This window comes from Drosophila miranda, chromosome XR, assembly GCF_003369915.1.
Source record: "Drosophila miranda strain MSH22 chromosome XR, D.miranda_PacBio2.1, whole genome shotgun sequence".
Taxonomy (NCBI): Eukaryota; Metazoa; Arthropoda; class Insecta; order Diptera; family Drosophilidae; genus Drosophila; species Drosophila miranda.
Genome location: NC_046674.1, coordinates 18,871,340 through 18,892,966, shown reverse-complemented (window position 1 = coordinate 18,892,966; position 21,627 = coordinate 18,871,340). Strand labels below are relative to the sequence as shown.

At 44.5% G+C, this 21,627-nt stretch overlaps 1 long non-coding RNA gene across 4 annotated transcripts; it reads right to left on the bottom strand.

The window, feature by feature from the left end:
- Positions 1-884: 884 nt before the first annotated feature.
- LOC108153703 lies at positions 885-16,167 on the bottom strand. 4 transcript variants are annotated; one of them, XR_004471665.1, is made up of 3 exons: positions 16,054-16,167; positions 1,537-2,036; positions 885-1,481 (listed from the first exon to the last, which is right to left on the bottom strand). It is a non-coding gene; the product is annotated as an uncharacterized LOC108153703 (long non-coding RNA). The 4 variants fall into 4 exon arrangements; XR_004471667.1 differs by having other exon boundaries at positions 885-1,043; positions 1,197-2,036; positions 16,054-16,162; XR_004471666.1 differs by having other exon boundaries at positions 885-1,175; positions 1,231-2,036; positions 16,054-16,162.
- Positions 16,168-21,627: the final 5,460 nt, after the last annotated feature.

Here is a 21,627-nt window from a genome sequence, read left to right as displayed (position 1 = left end):
TAGAAGTTGTGTATTTTATGTATTTCTAGAGCAAAGAATGCCCTGCCCCGCCCCGCTCCGCCCCGCCCTGCCCTGCCCTGTACCGCCCTGCCCCGGCCCGTTGACAGTATTCCCTCGTTTCAACTTAATTAAAAGGCAAACAGCAAAAGCGAAACGAAACACAAAACGAAACGCAACGCAACGAAAAAAGAAAAACTGATAAAAGAGGTTTTATCAGTGCAGACATTAACCACACGATAATTATACAAAACAGAACCTAGAGCCCCGAACCAGAAACAGAGGGAAAAGCAGCTACACAGACATACTGGAGCAGAGAAACAGGCCACCAAAGCATAAGATACAGATACAAAATGTTTACGGGTGTGATAAGCAAAAGGGCGGCCGCCACGTGCACAACACTTGCAGATACGAATACAAAGCAATAGATACAGAAACCAGGCGGAAGATACAATTACGAAGGCAATAGATACCGGCACCGGTACCGGTACGAGGGCGATAGATACAAGGCGGAGGAATTTGGAGCACCTCAGAAGACTATCTGCAAGATACGATATGTATCTGCTGTACAGTTCAAGGAAATGCCCCAACAGATACCCCTCGCATTCGTATCTTTAACCAATTTGCACTGCTCCTCCTCCTCCTCCTCAAAAAAAAAACATCTCTCTCTCTTTCGCTCTGACAGCGATAAAAATCCAATTCTGATAAGCTTTTAAATTTTGTTCGTTTTATTTGGCAAACGATCCCCCAACGAGGGTTTATCTTGTGGCTCGGTGGCTCGGTGGCTCGCTGCTGGTGCTCTTCAACTTCTCAACTTCACCATCGAAATATAAATACATTTGTGGGCAATAATTTGCCTAATTATAATGCGTTTTATGGTTTTTTGAAATATTTATTCAACATTTTATGGCAGATATAAAAAAGAACGCAGGGAAACGAGGATTTAGATACTCTTTCTAAGGGAAGATAGAAAGATGATTCTTTGCTGGAAAGACAAGTGCACCTTCGAAAGGCCTTATCTTCACTGCCAAGAAAAGGTCTTATTCCTTATGAAAGGGTATCCAAAAGGGGTATCCATACGTGTCTCTGGGTCTCTCCACCTCTCTCTGATGATCCCATGTCTCTCAGGCCTCTCTTATCTCTGCAACTTCTGCCTCTCTTCGCTGAATCGCCTGCTCCTTAAAGAAAAGGTCTTATACCTTATGAAAGGGTATCCAAAAGGGGTATCCATACGTGTCTCTGGGTCTCTCCACCTCTCTCTGATGATCCCATGTCTCTCAGGCCTCTCTTATCTCTGCAACTTCTGCCTCTCTTCGCTGAATCGCCTGCTCCTTAAAGAAAAGGTCTTATACCTTATGAAAGGGTATCCAAAAGGGGTATCCATACGTGTCTCTGGGTCTCTCCACCTCTCTCTGATGATCCCATGTCTCTCAGGCCTCTCTTATCTCTGCAACTTCTGCCTCTCTTCGCTGAATCGCCTGCTCCTTAAAGAAAAGGTCTTATACCTTATGAAAGGGTATCCAAAAGGGGTATCCATACGTGTCTCTGGGTCTCTCCACATCTCTCTGATGATCCCATGTCTCTCCGGCCTCTCTTATCGCTGAAACTTCTCCCTTTCTTCGCTGAATCGCCTGCTCCTTAAAGAAATGGTCTTATACCTTATGAAAGGGTATCCAAAAGGGGTTTCCATACGTGCCTCTGGGTCTCCCAGGATCCCCTTTTATGTCTCTCCACCTCTCTCTGATGATCCCATGTCTCTCAGGCTTCTCTTATCTCTGCAAATTCTCCCTGTCTCTCTCTCTCTTCTCCTGCTCCTCCTCCTGCACCCCTGCCCGTTGCTGCTGCTTCTGTCACCAGACAGCGCTTTCAAATGCACTTTACCCCCACCTCTGGGGCCCACAAAGAACGGTCATCATCCACCAATCGATGTGTGTGGCCCTCTGGACAGGGTCTGGGCGACTGGGCGACTGGGGCTCTGGGCTGGCTCCGGGGGGAATGGGTATATGGGCACATGGGTATCTCTGTTGTCGGCGGCGCCTCTGGAATGTTGTTAGTTATAAAATGGCCACAAAATCATAACGCGGGCGTGGGCTGCTGCCACTGCGACTCTCTCTCTTTCTCTCTGCCTCTTCCGCCTACCCTTTTGCCCCCCTTAGCCCCCTCTCCATCTCTCCGGTTACCCCGAACGAACCTGATATTAACGATGACGAGTTGTTGCCTCTGTCCGAGAGATACCTCCTCCTCTGTGGCTGTCTCTCTGCGGCTCTGCGGCTCTGTGGCTCTCCAGCATCCAACGCATATTTCTGATGCCTCGTCTGGAGGTTTTTTTAATGGGCTGGGCTTCCCGGGGGGAGGCAGGGGGGGAGTGTGAATTGAAATGTGTATTTTTACATGTGTTCTATGTTCTATGGGCGCTCCGGTCGATTGGATCTCTCTCGAAATGAAATCAAAACTCGTCGTCGTCGTCGACTGTCGCTGTGGTCTCTTTTTATGGCCTTTAGAAATCCCCAAAAAAATCAAAAAAAAAGAGAGAAGAACTTGTTCTTGTTTTCCCCCGCAATGCTGTTTATTGTTCTCGTTATTATTATTATTATTTTGTTTTTATTTCTTTTCTTTTTTTGGTCTATTCCCAGTTCCATTTCCATGGGACGAGACGACGGCGCGCTTTGAATAATGATGATAAGACCCCGCGAGAGATCCATCTAGCAATCCATCCATCCATCCATCCATCCATTCGACGGCGGTCAGTATATTCTTTTCTCTCTCACTCTTTGATTATTGATTTATCGTCTGGTGGGGGCATCGTCTGTTCTGTGTGTCGCGCACAGGTAGGCGAAAGAAATCGTCACGGATACGCAAAACGATCCACAAAATGTATCTCGAGGTTTGGTTCTCAAGCGGCAGATACATTTTGAAGCGCACGCTTCAACATTTCTGAATCGACGACGACAAACGTTTCAACAACAACAACAACAACAAAAACAACAAAAGATAACATTCTTGATCTCGAACGTTCTCATAATTTGTTTGTGCCCCTCTCTGTCCAGACCCCTGCCCCTCTGTGTGGCCCCTGCCCCTTTTCGAAGAACCCCGAAGACCGCGACGGCGACGACCGACTGTGAGAAAGATTTTATTTCGTTCAAGTGGTTTTTGATTTAACACCAAAAACACAACAAAACACAACACAACGATGGGAAGAGTGGAAAATATTTTAATGATGCGTCGTCGTCGTCGTCGTCGTCGTCGTCGTCGTCGTCGTCGCCATCAAAATGCAACTGAAAAACCAAACCGAGCAAGAAACGAGACGCCTCTCTGGGCAGATCGAAGCCACAGATACTCTAAGAAATCTAAGAGTTTTGTGGGTTAGAGGCAGAACCATAATATCTAGCCATATCTAAAGATTCATTGGCTTACCTTTTGAAACAGCAAAGTTATGATGGAGGGAACCCAAGGTCTTCCTTATGATATTTATTGGTTGTAGAATTAGAATTAGAATCCCCTACGGCCTTAGAGCTTCCGTCTTTCGTGTGCTTCTCCTTACTGCTTCTTGTGGCCATCGAAATACTCCTCTTGCCAAAGAGTACAAAAAGAAAAGACCAAAACCGTACCCAAATAAATGGGAAAACAACAGAACAGATTTCTAACTTGTTTTTGGTGGCCTTTCTCCAGCTTCTTCTCACCGTTTGTTCTCATTCGACATTCGATTGATTAGCCCGGCTCTTTGGGAAAGCTCTCCGAAAGAATCGTCTGCCGATCATCGTCGTTTGGATGAATGATTATCCAATTGAGGTCGTGCACACATCGTATATATATTTCCACCCCATTAAGGCGAGTCCTGCGAGAGGGGTTCACTCAAGGGACACTCGACAAGCTGCCAAATGAGTGGCAGTCCTGTTTCTGGCTGTTCGTTCCTTGTTCCTTGTTCCTGGTTCCTGGATGCGGTTTAACATCTGTCACGCGGCTGCTTCCTGGGACTGGGAATGGGACTGAGACCAGAAACCACATCCCAAGGGCTTAGGGACACAATATTGAGCAGCTTTTATGAGGCATTAAACTATAATTGACATAAATTTATGACGATCGACCATACTCTCTGAAAAGAAGGTAAAAGGAGGGTATATGCGGTTGGAGGTCATGGAAAAGGTAACAAAAAAAATAAACAAAACAAGGAATTTCCTTAGAAAGAAAAATCGAAAGAAACACCACCATTTATTTGAAGGTAATATTCTCCCTATTCATTCATAAACTCCTCAGCAAATTCTTGCCACAGGGTAGCCCTTTGTCGACCCGTTTGTGCCCCTTAAACCCCTTCCTACCACCACCTCATGGCAGATTTTTAGCCAAATTTCGAGTGGTATTTATTTCATTATTTAAGCATGCAAAACCCTCTTTCACATCTCTCTCCGTCTCTCTCTCAATCAACCTTAAGGCCTGTACCTCTCGCGTCTTTTGATATAAAGCCGACGTGCGGCCCCCCCCCCCTTTCCACCGTCCTAATGTGACACTAATCATGTGACCTCGAGTGCCGATGGGCACATTTTTATGACCGCTTTGCACGCTGTTTACACACGACAACAATCAACGAATCGAAGCAGAGAGACCAAAGATTTTTCCAACATTTTCCCAAGAACACAGAACCAGAACCAGAACGATAGGGAAGCAGAGAAAGGAAAGAAAAGAAAAGAAGAGACAAGACAAGACAAGACAAGAAAATGCGATCCCATTCATAAAAGAAATGCCATTTGAATGCTTTCTTCTGGCTCTCTATTGTGGCACCTTCTATGTTAGGGGGCTCTCTGTGGCACCCTCTGGTTCTCTCCACTCCGCTGTGGAACCTTTCTTTGGGCCTCGCTTAGGAGAATCAACAAACGAAGAATGGGAAAATGTGTTAAGAGGCATAAAATGGAATAGAAAATGGGACTCACTCTGCCTTTGAATTGTGTAGGTTTTCACGTGCTACCTACGCAGCGAATGAGAGAGAGAGAGAGAGGGAGAGGACACAAAAGAGAGGCAGAACCCACCTTTTCGTGTAGCAGGGAACGCGTGTCAGGGGCAACAACCAATTAGCAGGAGCGAGTGGGAGCGAGAAAGGGCACTCTGCGCAGGCGCAACCTTTTGTGTCGTGTATCTCAGGGGTTGTATCTACGATCTGCTGTTGCCGCCGCTGCTGCTGCTGCCCCTGTTGACGCTGATGAGCCGCAAACGATGCAGGAAGCTCCTCTCTGCTCCTTCAAATCGATTGACAGGCGGCATTTAGGGGATAATTTCGGGGCATATTGCAGGATCCCATCCGATCCGATCCGAGTCGAGTCGAGTGTGGCATGGAGTGGTGTGTAGGCAGGAGACGCAGCAGGAGTCGCCGCCGCTCTACAACGCCGCTCATTCCCTTTGCTGTTTTCTGTTGTCTGCCGCTGCAACATCTGCCTGCTTGCCTCATCATCATCATCATCATCATCGTCGTCGTTCTCGTCCTCGTCGTCCTTTCAGGACATGTGCGTTTTTAGTTATTGAAATTTTTACTTGTTTTGTCCTGTTCTTTGGCTTTAGCTCTCTGCCTCCGTGGCTCTGTGGCTCTCTGTGCTGCATTGTGCATTGAGTATTTAATTGCAGATAATATCGACAGAAGAAACAAAAACAGAAGGCAGACACAGGAGGCCCCCGAATCAACAGCTGAAGTCCCCGGAAATGCATCTGTGACCCCACTCCCCACTCCTCTGTCCTACGCTCTTCCCTTGACATTTTCTCCGTGGAGCACGTGTCAATAATTGTTCCAGAGATGCCAAACGGAGGAGCCCCAGAGCTCCTTTTGTGGTTTCAGCTGCCGTGTGTGTGTGTGTGGGGGGGGAAAGGCGAAGAGCAACCCTCAAGGGTGGACTGAAGGGAAGGTGTGCACTGCACAGTGGACAGTTCTATACGAAAATTCTTTGTTCTGTGAAAGGACTTTATTGTTCTTTCGAGTAAACAAATTTATTCCACCATTTGTTAAACAATCTTCCATTTATTGGTTCAGTATTTGTCGTAGTTTTATGTAACCCATAATCGTTTCTATATTCATAAGCCGTTTAGGGGACTTTTGTATTACTTAACCGTCCATCTGTTGGGCTCTAACTTAATCCGTGGTCCTTTCTGCACGAAGGTTAAGACAATTTTACTGGATATCTTTAAAACTAATACTTTCTTCTTATTGGTGTAGCAGTTTTAGTTGTTGGTGTACTTTTTTCAGTCTTAGTGTAACTGTTGGTGAAATTGGTGTAACTTTTGCAGCTCATTTATATGTTTGCATACTTTTATTAGTGTTGGTGTCATTGGTGTGAGGTTTTTCGGTTGTTTGTGTGACTGTTGGTGAAATTGGTGTAACTTTTGTAGCTCATTTATATGTTTGCGTACTTTATTTAGTATTGGTGTCGTTGGTGTAAAGTTTTTTGGTTGTTGGTGTGACTTTTGGTGGAGTTGGTGTACATTTTGTAGCTCCTTTATATTTTTGCGTACTTTTATAAGTGTTGGTGTAATTTTTGTAGCTCTTTTATATGTTTGCATACTTTTATTAGTGTTGGTGTCATTGGTGTGACGTTTTTCGGTTGTTTGTGTGACTGTTGGTGAAATTGGTGTACCTTTTGTAGCTCATTTATATGTTTGCGTACTTTCATTAGTGTTGATGTAACTTTAGTAGCTCCTCTATATGTTTGTGTACTTTTATTAGTGTTGGTGTCGTTGGTATAACGTTTTTTTGTTGTTGGTGTGACTTTTGGTGAACTTGGTGTGACTCTTGTAGCTCCTCTATATGTTTGTATACTTTTATTAGTGCTGGTGTCGTTGGTGTAACGTTTTTTGCTTGTTGGCGTAGCTCTTGTAACTATCTTAGTTGTGGAAATCTTCGGTAAACACCATTCTGTTTGATATTGTGGGAAATGGAAGTCAAAACGATTACTCCACAAAGAACTCCCATCTTCTGAGACTATCAAACACTTTTCCAGTACATAAAATACGCGCAAATTCCATCCTTTACTAATCTCTTAAGCCACAGAAAATTAGGAATTTCAAGAGGAAACCCGTTCTATAAACTTCCTTTATGCTACCAGCTACCATTACGGGCTTCCTCCACACATCAGCCCCTCTGCCGTCTCCCATCAATTGATATCTCTTTAACCCGCCCAAAGCCATCATCTAATTGCACACTTGAGATCACAGTTACTTCGAGTGAGATCACACACAGCATTTGGCAAGATCTGCAGCCGCAGAAACTGCCTCAAACGAATGCAAATCAGTTGCGCACTTGGTCAACAGTTAACTCATCATCGCCCCATCGCCCCATCGCCATTGCCATCGCCAAACCCCAAACCTCACCGTCGTCATACCACATCGACAGAGGAGCTCTCTCGCTCGTCCGGCAATTGCAAAAAAAAAAAAATAAGCTAACGGCAAAGCCAAAGCCATGCAGAAGAAGAGGAGGCAGGGAGTCAGAGCAACATCTTACAAAAAAAAACAAAAAGAGAAGCCCGCAAAAGAGAAGCTAATGTAATTGTGTTTGTAAATGCCATAAAGTTGGCAACACTTGCTGTGCCAACAACAACAAAAGCTACACCAACAAATGAAATATGTTTGCTTGCCTCAGAGCCAGAGCCAGAGCCAGCCCCAGCACCAGCCCCACCTCCTGCTCCATCCACTCATCCAGTATTCCACCTCAACGCTTGCAAATGAAGTTCACGAGATGGTCAAGACGATAATGTTGGCGAGCGCATTTGCCAAGTCATGACGACGACTGCGATGCTGGTGCTGGTGCTGGTGCTGGTATTGCTCTGCCCTGACACCGTAGCAACATCCAACATCAGCCACAACGAACGAGTTTCAGTTGTTTTTGTTGCTTTTGTTGTTGTCCAGTTTGTCGCCATCGCGCTGTGCCCTCAAAAAAGAGAAATAGTTTGAAATCAAATCAACATAAGCACAGGGCAGTAATGCCAAACAAGTATAATAGTCACAAAAGTTACAACAACAGGCACATAAAAATAGCTGCACAAAAAGTTACAACAACAGGCAGACCAATATCTTTGGGAGCAGCATCAAACCCTAAAGCAACCCCACAATACCAAAAGGTAGCCCAACAACAAGAAAAGTTACACCAACAACTACAAAAGTTGATCAAGAAGAAGAAAAACCTAAAAGTGGTGCACTGGCAACACCAATAGGTACACCAAAAGCTATAAAATGTACACCAACAAACACCTAAGTTACACCAATATGTAAAATAGCCACACCAACAACAGCACAATCTTCTATCTATTGGTTACACCAAAAACTATACTACCACATAAGTAAAAATGTACAACAACAACACCAATAGCTACACCAACAAAAACTAGCAACTAAAATCTATGTAAAACTCAATTGAAGGTGGCTCCCTGCCATCGTTGTCGCTCCACATTTTTGCTCTGGTTTTTTTTTTGTTGCCTTTTGTTTGATTTAGTTTATGCCTGGGCCACAGCCCCCCCCCCTCCCCCTCCCTCCACACCCTTTTCCGCAGCATTGCGCCCTCTTTTCGCCCCCCCACCCCCCCTTCGGTCTGGTGGCATGCATGGCAAACCATTGGCGTTCCAAAAGCTAACTCCGGACTGCAGTTCCAATGCCCATTCACCAACACTCATACTCCACTCGTACACTCACTCATCCACAAATGAATCTCTGGCTCTGAGTCGATGCGATGCGATGATTCCCTTCCCTTCCCTTCTGTCCCTCCATCGTCTCCGTCGTCGTCGTCACAGTCGTCTCCGTCGTCATACAAATATTTAGTAGAGTATGAAGTAGTTCGGGGTTCGGGCGGCACATGAAATGAGTTGACCTCGCTTGACCTCGTTTCAGTTTCTTTTTTGCCTCTACCTCGGCTTCTCCGCCTCTTCCTCAGCCACTGCCACTGCCCCTGCCGCCCCTCCCTCTTCCCGTGTACTCTCTTTTTTTTTGCTGCTCTTTGTAGCATTTATTTTATTTGTGCAAACGTTTTTAATGAAATTTCATTTCATTTCGCCCCCGTGTCCCACAGTCTCACAGTCTCACAGTCGCTCGCCCATTGTCTTCCATTTTCTCTTGGATTTCAATTAGAAATCTTCATAATCGTATCTTGTTTAGTGTGTTTGTATCTGTGTATCTGTCTGTTGGTTCTCTCTCCCTCTCACCCTCTCTCTCTCTCTCTCTCTTTCTAATTGCGACTCAATCTTTTTGGCGAGTGTAGGCTACATTCTGCTGCCTCTGCTGCTGCTGCTTCCGTGGATTGTTGGCTGCTGGCTGCTGTTGTTGATGATTACTTTCACCGGACAGCAAGACACCGCCGCGTACAACAAAACACAGTTATGGCAGCGGCAACAACAACAGGAACAACAATAACCATGACAAGAAACAACCCAAAAACAAAACAAAATAAAGCGTAGCAAAGTTTTGATATTGTTTTTCGTTGAAAATACACTTTTGATAGGGTAATGCAATTATATTCCAAACATAAACAGAGACCACCCAACCGAGGGGCGCTGCTGGATGACGGTACATCTCTGTTTCCCTGGCCTTGTTCTCCCATCTATCGCTCAAGAAAGACCATCATTTGGCAGGTGTTGCATTGTTCAACACTGCAGCGTTTAAGTGTTCGAAGTACGCAGAAATCCTATCGATAGCTCTAGCTCAGAGATGTTTACTAATATCTCAATAGCTCTATCTCAGAGATCTTTGCTCTTGTAGCCTCCTGCCTAGAGTATTTCCATCTTCGACTCTAACTGCGGCTGGCCATCTCCTTCCTGTTGTTTCTGTTGTTTGTTGGAATATGAAATATGTTTTTGAAGCATAATGAGGCCAACTGTGAGGCTGCCTCTTGCTCTTGTTGCTGTTGTTGTTGCCCCTGCCATGCAATGAAATCAGGTTGCTGTTGCCACTGTTGGATGTTGCCACGGGCATTGTCCGAACACCGCTCTCGAGTCTCTCGAATCCGAAATGAAAATGAAAAATTTGCAAATAATTAGCAGCAGAGCATTTACACCCCCCAAAAATGCATTCAACTGAAACAAAAGCTGGCCAGAGGGCCCTATTTATGGGCGGATAATCCGAATCGATAAATAAGCAACAGTGTTGCATTTTGATATTTCATCATCTATCGGGCAGGCCAGTGTTTCGGGTTGGGAGGGGGATTACCCCTTTCTTGGGGGTCTCGCTTTACTTTCTATTTCCCTGGGCACGCATTTTGTGGTCTTTCGTTGTCATGCATCTCATACTTACAGCGTGGCCCCCTCTTCATGCCACATCATCCCGAGAAGAGCGTCGCGTCGCGTCGAGTCGCGTTCACGTTTGCTTTTTGGTTCATAAAACGAACAAAATTTCATTGTACCCACGCCACGCCACGAAGCGACAAGCGGAAATGGTAAAAAACAACAAAAAAAAAACATTACCTACACTTACGGAATGAAGAGGAGGCACTCCGGAGAGGGCAGACGCGGAATGGGAAATGAGTAGCGGCGGCGGCAGAAAAAACAGTTAGTTATGAAACCGAAGCATCACTCAAAGAGCAGACCGCCGCCAAAAGCCCAAAGCCGCCCGCGCAACCGCCACAGAGAGAGAGAGAAAGAGAGTGTGAGAAAGGGGTGGGGGGGAGCAGGGGCAGAAACTTTCGAATGCACAACGTCTGAGGCATAGATACAGCTACAGATCCCTATTGAAGATATGTACATTGTTTCTGGCAGATTCTGGGCCCAGATTCGGGGTCAATGCCTCTCCGCATCGAGTCGCAAACCCTCTAGACGTCTGTTGTCCTTCAAACAGAGCTCTCACTGTACTCACACACCCCCCCCCCCTTGAGGACCAAAGAGCAGCGGGGGCGCTCGAGAGAGTTCATTGCATTCCATGTGACGCCACGGTTGCAGGTGCAAATGCAGGCAACAACAATAGCAATCTGCCAGGACTATCCACACGGAGTGGGTGCCTCCCTGTCTGTGGGGGGGCTGTGTATGCACTTCCTCCTCCACATGTACAGCCCCCCTTTTGTTTGCAATCATTGCATGTGCCAGCCATCGAGAGGGGGAGGGGGGTGGCACGGGCAAGGACCTTCGCAACCAAAACGGCCACAACAAAATTTTCTCACCCATCGGGGACTAGGGCTGGGGATCCCCCTCCCCCCCCCCCCACCCCCCGCGCTGGGAGAACAGGCAAAATGGCAGCTCATTGAGTTTTGACTTTCCCCTGAGCCCCCCGGCCCCACAGGAGGATTCAGAAATCATTGATCGGAGGTGATTGAAGGCAGCTATGAGGCGACAGGGCGTGTCCTTTGAATCGTAGATTTCTCAAAAACAACAAAGAATTTCATTCCAACAACAGATCCACAGTAACCAGAGATTGGGGCAGCCCCCACCCCCTCCTGGAGAAAATCTGCATGTGGCAGAGAAGGAGCAAAGAGGAAAGGAAAGAAAGGAAAAGAGAGCCCAAAGGGAATGCATTTTTCGGCCTGGTCAGGTGGGGCAGCCCCCACACCCACCCCCATCCCGAGATCCCAGTCGCAGAGTACAGTTTACATCAGAGTAGCCATCGAGAGACATCAGAGAGGATGGCAAAGGAGTGGGGGGAGGGGGGGGAAATCATAAAACGAAAAACGAGTTACAAAACTGCTGGAAATTCCGCCAGAGAATCGACCGGAGAACAGCCAGGCGACAGCCACATAGTGGGATACACAGGTGGCAAGGTGGAAAGAGGCAGGGGCAGTGGCAGAGGCAGTGGCAGTGGCAGAAGCCAGCGAATGGTTGAAGCAACGTTTGCGGAATGCAAAACTAAAAATAGGAAGCCAATGCGCGGAGGCAAGAGGCTCTATTTATGCCTCTCCTCTGTGGCTGTGTGTGTGTGTGTGTGTGTGTGTGTGTGTGCAGGAGGCAGGAGCTGTGGCTCCAAGGTGAGTCCTCTCCTCCGCCTCGTCCGCTCTCTAATGTCTGGAACCCATCGTCATTGCCATTATATCGTTAGACATGGCAGTCACCCGAACCCCACACTGCCGCATGCCTCATGCCGCATGCCACATGCCCCATGCCGTCTCCGCTTGCTCCCCTTTTGATTTTCCTTTTGATTGCAAAGTTTACATGGCACCAAAGTGCATTTTCAATAAAAGGAAATATCAAAACTTCCCAAAGGCAAGCACACACACACCACATATGCCCCAACCCCTCCCCTCCCCCCCCCCCCCCCCTTCCCCTCTCACCAGATCTTTCTTCGAAAGTATATTCTATATATATTTATCATGCCATTAGTTTTTGCACTTGTTTTTGGAAGGAAAACCTTGTGACCTCGCGCCAAACGAGAACTTCGTCTCTTCGGTCCCTCTTCTCCGCCGTATTCCGGCGACCTTCCTTCTCATATTACACCATCTTCCTTCAGGTGAAACTCTGGAGAAAACCCCTTTCGCGTTGGTTGGCGGGATTATACTTCTATTTGCTCTGGGATTTGGCAAAGTTTGGCCCCTGGGAAGAGGGCCAATTTGTTGATCTATGGGTGGATAGACTTAGTGTTCGGTTGGGGTCTTAAACTCCATAGAGAGTACTCCGTTTAGCGACTTCTCGTGGTCTTTGTCTTGGTCTTTGTCTTCAATTCAAAGTTCATTTCTTTCTGCCGGACATCCGGAGTACTTCAACAAGTTCTGGACTTTGCTTTCCTTGTCTTTCCTTGCCTCTTGTTGCGGCCTCTGCTTTGTCCTTCTTTTCGTCTTGTATCGTCTCTTTCTTTGGCCACGCCTCGGCGTCGTCGTCGTCGTCGGCCTCGGTGTATTCATCAAAAATTCACTTTAACTTCATTATCATCGTTATTGTTTTATTTATTCCACCTTCTGTTTCGCCTCAAGACACTTGATCGCTCAATTGATTTTCGTCTTCTTTCTGGCTCTGCCACTGCCTCTTCCATCCTCTTCGCAGTCGCTGTTGCAGTCCGCAGTCCGCAGTCGTGGCTGCAGTCGCCGCTGGCAGCGCAGTCTTAGTCTCTCCCTCTCTCCCTCCCTCCCTCTATCCATGTGTGTGCCTGTGTTTGTGTGGCTTGGCCTCTGTCTTCCCTCCTCCGCCCCTCAACTGACCAGCACTAACTCCCCCAGCCCCTCCTCCAGCCCCTTGCAGTGCTGCCCCTGTTGTGTGCCCTGCTGTGGTTCATGGCGTGGCTTGCCTGCTGCTTTTTGACGGTTTTCGTTGTTGTTGTCTTTCCAGTACCCTGGAAGGAAGAGGCTATATCGATTTGGGGCAGGTGTTGGCAGAGCAGGGGCCACAGAGGGGTTCTCCCAGGAACAAACACTGTCTTTCTATAGTCTCTGCCAGCCCCCCCCCCCCCCTTAGAGCCTCCTCCTACAGGGTATCTCGGTCTTCGTTAGCCCTCGTGGTGGTTCCTTCTTTGTTTTTTTGTATGGTTGTTGTGGGCATTGTCGACACTTTATTGACTACTTTTCTGGATGAATTTGTTGGTTTCTTAATTTCTGTGGCCCTTTGGCTCTCCCTCACCTTCGCCCCTCCCCCCTACCGCTCACCCTCCTCACCTTTTGGCTGCTCTTTCGTCGTCGTCGTCGTCGTCGCGAGACGTTTGCTGCGTTTCGGTTTCGTTTTCCTCTGTTTTTTTGTATTTTTTATTCCTCTTTATTTTATTTTTATTCACTCTTTTTTTTCATGGGTTTTTTGTTGTTGTTGTTTTCTGTTAGTTAGCAGCCGGCTGCATCGATTTTGCTGTGTGGCGGCTGTCCGTGTTTTTTTTTTCTTCTTTTTTTCTTATAATTTTATTGTATTTTTTGTTGTTGCTTTTGGTTTACTTTTGTGTTTAATTTTTTCATACTTTTTAACAGCCAAAAAAGGGGTACATTCGCTGGTCCAAAAGGTTTGTCTGGGTTCTAGAAAATAAAAACAAAAACCCCTTAAATGCTCTGCAATTCAGAGCCGCTTGGTTATGGCAAACTTCTTCTGTTGAAAACCCCATTTGATCGTCTTTTTGTTGTCTTCTCGAGTTCTCTGGTTTCTAGGGTACTCCCTGGTCGACTCTCACACCCCCCCCAAACCGCTCTCATTTGCCTTTTTTTTTTTGTTTCGTTGCTGTTTTTGCGGGCCAGACACAAAGACAAAACCAAGCAGCAGACAACAGACGACGACGACGACGGCGACGGCGACGCATTGGGTGACTTGGATACTCGGGGGCTGGCTTCCACATAAGCACACACACACACACACACACACGCACACACACACACACAGAGAGAGACACACACGATTATATACCGATTTATACGCTGTGATTTAGCTGGCTTTAAATATGAGTTGAGGTGTTGTCCTCGCTTAAATTAGCCTCCAAAACGGACGGCTCTGGAGCCAGACTTCGATGCAACCCCCCCTCCAATGGCGGGGCCACTCTCTGCTCCCCCCGGATGGAGTCCTCTGTATCTTCTCTTTCTGGTTTTCCTCGCTGGTTCGCTGCTCCTCCTGGACCTCGAACATATCAAATAATTTGCCTGCATTTATTTATTAAGCACATATGCACATATGTATCTTTTTTTATGTATGTACAATATCTTTTGTCTTTGGCATCTCTCACTCTTTAATTTACGTTCTTCTGCCAGGACTGACTTTGTGCCGTCTTTTGATAATCTCCTTCTTTGCTTTTTCCTGTTCGATCGATGGCCAGTAAATCACAAAACATTTCTGTGTCTCCCGCATAACGGTTGTATCTTTATATAGCCCCATCATATGATACCGATTCCCAACTCGAATCGAAATCAAAATCAAAATGTGTGAAAAGTAACATAAACATTTAATTGCCCAAGCGACCGCAAATTGTCATTTAACCAGAGGGTAATCGGAGTCGAAACAAGGGGGAAGTCGAAGCCAAAAGCAAGGGGGGGGGGGGGCGAGATTTATGGGAGAGGGTGAGAGGTGCTGGTGGGGCTCTAAATTGCCTGTCATATAGTTTTATAGACCCCCACCTTTCGATTGGCGGGGCGGGGGGGGATACTATAGGGTATATAAACTCTTGAGAGTTCGCTTATGACCTGTTAAATGTGATCATAACCCAACAAATTGGATGAACGATTACCCCACACTGGAGTCGGATCATTGTTTAGTAGGTGAAAATGATGTAGGATCCATTTAAGATCAGCCAAAGATGAGGGGAAATCTTTGCCAAGGGAGAATCTTGGAGTTCTCTTCGGGAGAGGACTCTAAAAGAAAGCTAGGCTCTTTCTGATCAATCCAGCCGCTCTATAAGTACGACAAAGCATTCCTTAAGCATTCCTCTTTCACTCCTTCACTACTGTACGCCCTGTAATGCCAGATCGTAGGATCCCTACTAGATCTACCTTGGAGAACCTTGGAGATCTCTTCGGGAAAGGACTCTAAATGAGAGCTAGGCTCTGACAAAGCCTTAAGCAACCTCCTTCACTCCTTCTTTACCGCCCTCTAATGCCAGATCGTAGATATCCCCACTAGATCTTCCCCCACAGAGATCACTAGACAAAGATCGCTAGAAATTCCAAAAACAAAAAATAATCTCCTAATGAAACGAAAAGAACTGGTGGGAGAGCTCACACGACGACCCTTCGCTGATCCTTGGTTCCACCTGCAGAGAGTCGAGAAAGACAAACAGGACAGGCGAAACAGATATTGACAACACCCTTCATCATAAACAATATCACACGATCATCATCATCACGACGATCATCATCATCATTATCTTTGGCGTTGACATGGGATTTGACATTGGAATTCAATACGGGTCGAAGAGGACAAGGCGAAAGCGCTAGGGCTTCTCTTTGGCCAAACAAAAAGGAGAGGGATCATCGTGATCAATTTCGAGTCATAAATCGCCACACGAAGGCTCCTTTGGTTCGTTTTGTGTATGCATGGGGCAATATTTACAAATTATGTGCAAAAGATGGAATGCTATGCGATAGAACGAGCGCCAGAGATGGAGTCGGGAGGCAGGAACCTTGGCAATGACAACGCACCCAAGAAACAACCGACGGCAACAGACAGACAGACAGACAGACAGAACGACGAACAGAACAACAACAACAATGACATTGCACTGGTTTACCTTCAGGACGGTCAGCAGCAACTTCAGGCAGTGTCTGGGCACCAACCGACAACACAACACGTTCCACATGCAACCTCCACTTCCACTTCCACTTCCACTCCACTCGACTCGACTACGACTAGAGCCATCCATCCAGGAGGACAGAAGGCGGTAAGAATGATGACTGGGGCTGGGACTGGGGATGGGATCCGTAGAACTGCCGGTTAAAGGGGAGGGCCGCGACCGCAACTGTCTGTAAATTAACGCGGGCGTTAAAATTGCAATTTTTCACTTAATGCACACAGAGGAGAGGCAGAGATAGACACCAGCAACTGCTGCTCGTGCCCATACGAGTATCGTAGGATTGAGATCGAGATTGGTCTGACATTCATACCTTTAACTCATTTACGCATTGCACAGACCACAAAAAACGAGAGGAGCAGAGCAGAACAGAGCATTACGGAGCGGAGCGGAACGGATCAAAAAGAGGATCAGTAAGAGGCGGAGGGCCGAGCTAGAGATGAGTCTAACGAGAGGAGAGACGAGAGTGTTGAATGAAAGATTTAAGCACCCGTACATACAGCAGTGCTCATCGGTCGTTTCCGATAGATGCTACAGGAGATGGAGGGCTCGCTCGGCCGATGATCGTCGGGCTTGGGTTCTCTTTAAACCTATTCTCGATCAGTGAATGAATCGTACCTATATTGATGCTTATTCCTATACATAAAACATACACCCTTGTACCCCTGTACCCCTGTACCTCTGTATATCCCTCTCATAAATAGTTCTTTTGGAAGGAATCTGCCATCTCTAGTTCGAAGCGAATCTGTGGGTCCGCGGGAAACTTGTTTTCTTATGTAAAGTGTCCTTGAAATAATTGTAAATTATGTCTACACTTCTCTACGTTTCTGCTCTGTGGAGGGCAGTGGCATCTTCGGGCAGCGAATCTTCTCATCCAGTTATCGTCGGGCGGGGATTCCCCTTCGCCGCACGACGTGGTGGCGTGTGGGTGGAGGACTTTTGCGGGCTATTAATAAATTTCAATAAAGTGCATTGGCGGCTGCCATGTGGCATGTGGCATGTGGCATATTTGTGGGGCATATGTCACACCAGCAGCACTATGCCTCCACCTTTTCTTGGATTTCTGGCTTAATTGAAAATCGCAAAAAAAAGACATCCCTCGCTCGCTGGTTGTATCTCTATCTTTTGAGCAAATAAACAGATACAGATACTTGCCACATTCCCCCCCGTTATTTGTGCCACAATCTGTGCATTCTATTCCCAACGCTTTTCCTTCTCCTCATTTCAATAATTTATTTGGCGCGAGAGAAAGAGAGAGAGAGAAACCTAGAGAGAATTGGTGAATGAGAAGGAGAGGCATGCATCCCTTTCTCTCCCTCTCCCTCTCTCTTTCAGTCTCTCCTCTCTCTGTCTCTTCCTTCTGCCGAATGCTAGCCAAATTATTTGGCGAATAATCTGCGGCTGCTTTTGGTCGACGGATTGCAATTAAAAACTTATTTTTAAGAAAAATATACACATACGAGTACGGCCAAGCGTGTGGCATGGGGCAGCGGGTGGCCGCGGCCCGAGAGCGGAGGTTGCATGTAAATTAAATGCACATAAAATGAAGGCAGCCACGGCCCACATGCTGCCGCCGCTGATGATGATGGTTGGGGCAGACACTGCCACATGCAACACACACCAGCAATTGAGTCGCAAATTTATTTGGTCGCGACGCGCCAAAGCGATGAAGGCGGGACGGGGGGGTGCGAGGGGGTGCGTTTGAATGATTACAGGGGGTGTCTAAGGGGCGGCAGTGAGTGGTGGGCGGTGGGTGGTGGGTGGTGGGTGGGCACTGCTTCGTTGGTCCGTTGACGCTTTTGAATTTTCGGCAAGAAAACGTTCAATTAATATTGAAATGAATATGAGAAAACGATGGAGGGTTGGGGCAATGAGAGCGAAATAGAGAAATGGGGAAATGGGAAAGTGCATTTCCATTGCAAAAAACCAACAAAAACTTGATTCAGAGACTAGATCGATAGATTTTCCCATATTTTCATTTATCGATAACTCTACGGAATCATTCTTCGACCGATAACGATAAGCTGTCAAGCAATTGATTGTTTCTTCAATAGATAAATCCACAGAACAATAAAACCCTACTTTTGTGGGCCTCTACCTTGATATTTTCCATTGATTGTTTTTTCTATAATTTTTCGAAGCGAATCGATGAGCCCAAGCGTCGATTTTCAGTCAATAAATGATCGATAAATGCCTAATTCGATTAATTTAAAGATCGATAGACACAGTTGATTCCAGATTCCATTCAATAGCTGCATATTCTGCAAAACCCAAAAATGTTTCCCCCCCTTGCCCCTCCCCTGTTGATCTGCACACCTCATGCCTGCCCCCAAAAGAATATTCGGCTCTGCTTTCTATTCAAACTTTTTCAATTGCCTTCAATATTTGCCAGAAAACAATCAAAGCTCAAAAATCCAAAGGGGAAAATATGAATATTTGAAATGTGTTCATGCATATACCATATAGACATTGCTGTGGCATATACATACGAGTATACATAGGTACATACATATGATGGGAATTTAATGCAAAAACTGATTTTCGCCCGACGTTGTTCACTAATTTTCAATAAAAATATCAGACAACAGAGAACCGAGAATCGAGAGCCGAGAGCCGAGAGCAGCACACCGGCAGCAGCAGCAAAAACAATAAACCATGGGCTACAACAAATGCAAATGCAAATGCAATAATCATATTAAAAGCCACAGAAGCAAACAACAACAAAAACAGCAGCAGCAACACTGGCAGGCAGTAGCGGCGGCAGGCAGCAACAAAAACCACAAAACAATCTCTAAAGGCAACAAAATAGTTCGTTTTTAAAGTTATTATTAGCCGCAAAATGTGCGCCCGATACAAGAGTGCACACACACACACATGTACATCCTATATACATATATATATCGTATAAATAGTATATACATTTAGTCAAGTACTCGTCCGTGTGTGTGTGTGTGTGTGTTTGCAATCAATATATTGTACATCGGTCGTTATATCCGTATCTTTGCGGCAATTGAATGACCATCCTATATGTGTGCACAATATAGGAATGCCCTGGACGGTATTACGACCATAGAGGTATCCTATAATCGCATTTATTGAATGCTAATTGCATTAGGAAAGCCAACTGTTCCAAAAGCACTCTTCATAAAGAGATTTAAGCCTCAAACATAGATATTTTTTGGTGTTTTTAATGTTTTAATTTATTTAAAATTTATAAATTTGTAATTTATTTTATTTTTTAAACTTATTTATTTTATTTAGAATTTATACATTTTTAATTTATTTTTGTATTCAATTTATTTATTTTTATTTTATTTATTGAATGCTATTTTCCAACTGTTCAAAAATCACAATCAATCAAATCAAATACTCTTTTTTTTAAATTTATTTTATTTATTTATTTAACTTATTTTATTTTATTTATAATTTTTAAATTTTTAATTTATTTTATTTATTTATTTTTATTTATGTTATTTATTGAATGCTATTTTCCAACTGTTCGATAAGCACTCTTTATAAAGGGATTACGATGCTTTAAGCCTCAAACATAGATATTTCTTTTGTATTTTTAATTGTTTAATTTATTTATAATTTTTAAGTTTGTAATTTATTTTATTTATTTCATTTATTTATTTTATTTATAATTTATAAATTTTTAATTAATTAATTTTTTTTATTTATTTATTTTATTAATTGAATGCTATTTTCCAACTGTTCAAAAAGCTATCTTTATAAAGGGTCTCTGATGCTTTAGGCCTTAAACATACATACATAGTATGTACACTTTTTTATTTATATTTATAAATTTAATTTGAATTTTTTTATTTATAATTATTTTACTTATTTATTTTAATTTTTTTAAATTTATTTATTTATTTCTAATTTGTAATTATTTAATTTAATTTTTTATTTTTTTTATTTTTTATTTTTGTATTTTATTTATAATTTATAATTATTTTATTTATATTATTTATTTAAAATTTATTTTAGTTTTCTGTTTTACATTTAAGGGGAAAAACAATTGATCAAAGGTGATACATGTATGGAATTAGTATTGCATAAATGGCAAGGGTATAGGGTATATTATTTACAAAATTTACAAAAAATTAATCAAATATTTCCAGAGGGATCTTGTAGGAAGGATCTCCCCTTTTGAGTCTTCTTTCTCTTGGCCTGCTAGGGCATTAATTCTTGGTTTTAAACATGGATAATATAGTGGAGCATCATGAGACAGGAGAATTGTATCCATAGATCGATATTATCATCAGAGGAAAACATATATCTCCACGAAAATGTTAAAGGGAGGTAAGGCAACAGATTCAAGAATCTACTATACACTTTTTGGGTTCGAAAACGCTCCATTCTACTTGGAGATCTTATTTTTGATATCTGTTATTAATTTCTTTATTTTTTATTAATATTTTTTGGATTTTATGGCAATATTTCCCCACAAATATATAGAAAACGAGGCTGAAAGGTGTCCTAAATCTCTTGTTCTCCTTATCTCAGATACAATCCTCTCCTCCCCACAATTACAGGGTACACCAGATATATACACATGTGTAGATTGTGGGGGGATTTTTTTTTTGTGTGCTGTTTTGAGTATAAATCATTAAAGCGGCCACCGAATAAAAATCAAGTTGAAAACATTCAATGAACTACATTTTTGGCCACTGCTTAAGTGTTGCATGCAACACCCGCATGTACATATGCCCCGGCACGATATCTACATGGATTTATAAAAATATATGTACATATATTGTATTTATAGCATTTCATGCACTCGACTCCACTCTGCACTTTTTTCCATCGGAAAAACAATGCAAATATGGAAAACATAAACTATTTGCCAAATGCCGAATGCCAAATGGCAGCGTACGCTTTTTTATGTGTTCTATTTTTGTGCACGTGTGTGTGGGTGTGTTTTGTTTGATGAAATTATAAACTATTTAAGCAAAAAAAAACAAGGAAAAAAAGCATTCAAAAAGGGGTTTCAAAGGATCATAGCCCCAGGGGGTCCCAGCAGAATCCTTTTCCCAGCCTGGCAGGGAGTGAGGGAAGAACCTGTGACGATCCCCCCGCCACCTGTGGAGCTCCCGCCATGGCTTCTTCGATGGCTTCTTCTGCACGTTAAGTGCCTGCCGCAAATCGATTTGATGTGGCAGAGATACCAGGGGGCACCAGCAGCTCTGTCAACAACTTGTCGGAGATCATTGTTTGGACACGCCTCCACCGGCACCGCCGCCACCGCCTCCACCTGCAACGCCGGCAGCGGCAGCAATTAAAAAACGCCTTCGAACACTCGAATTAATATGCAGCAGCATGCAAAAAAAAACAGAGAAAAAAAAAAGGTGGGCTCCCGCTGATGTCTGGCTGCTGTGCTGGGGGCGTGCCACTCTCTGTGGCAAGTGCCGAAAATTTATGCGCCACATTAGTTTCGTATATTTCGTAGATACATAGATACAAAGATACGGTATCTGAAACGGCGGCAAACGCCCCAACCATTTAACAACA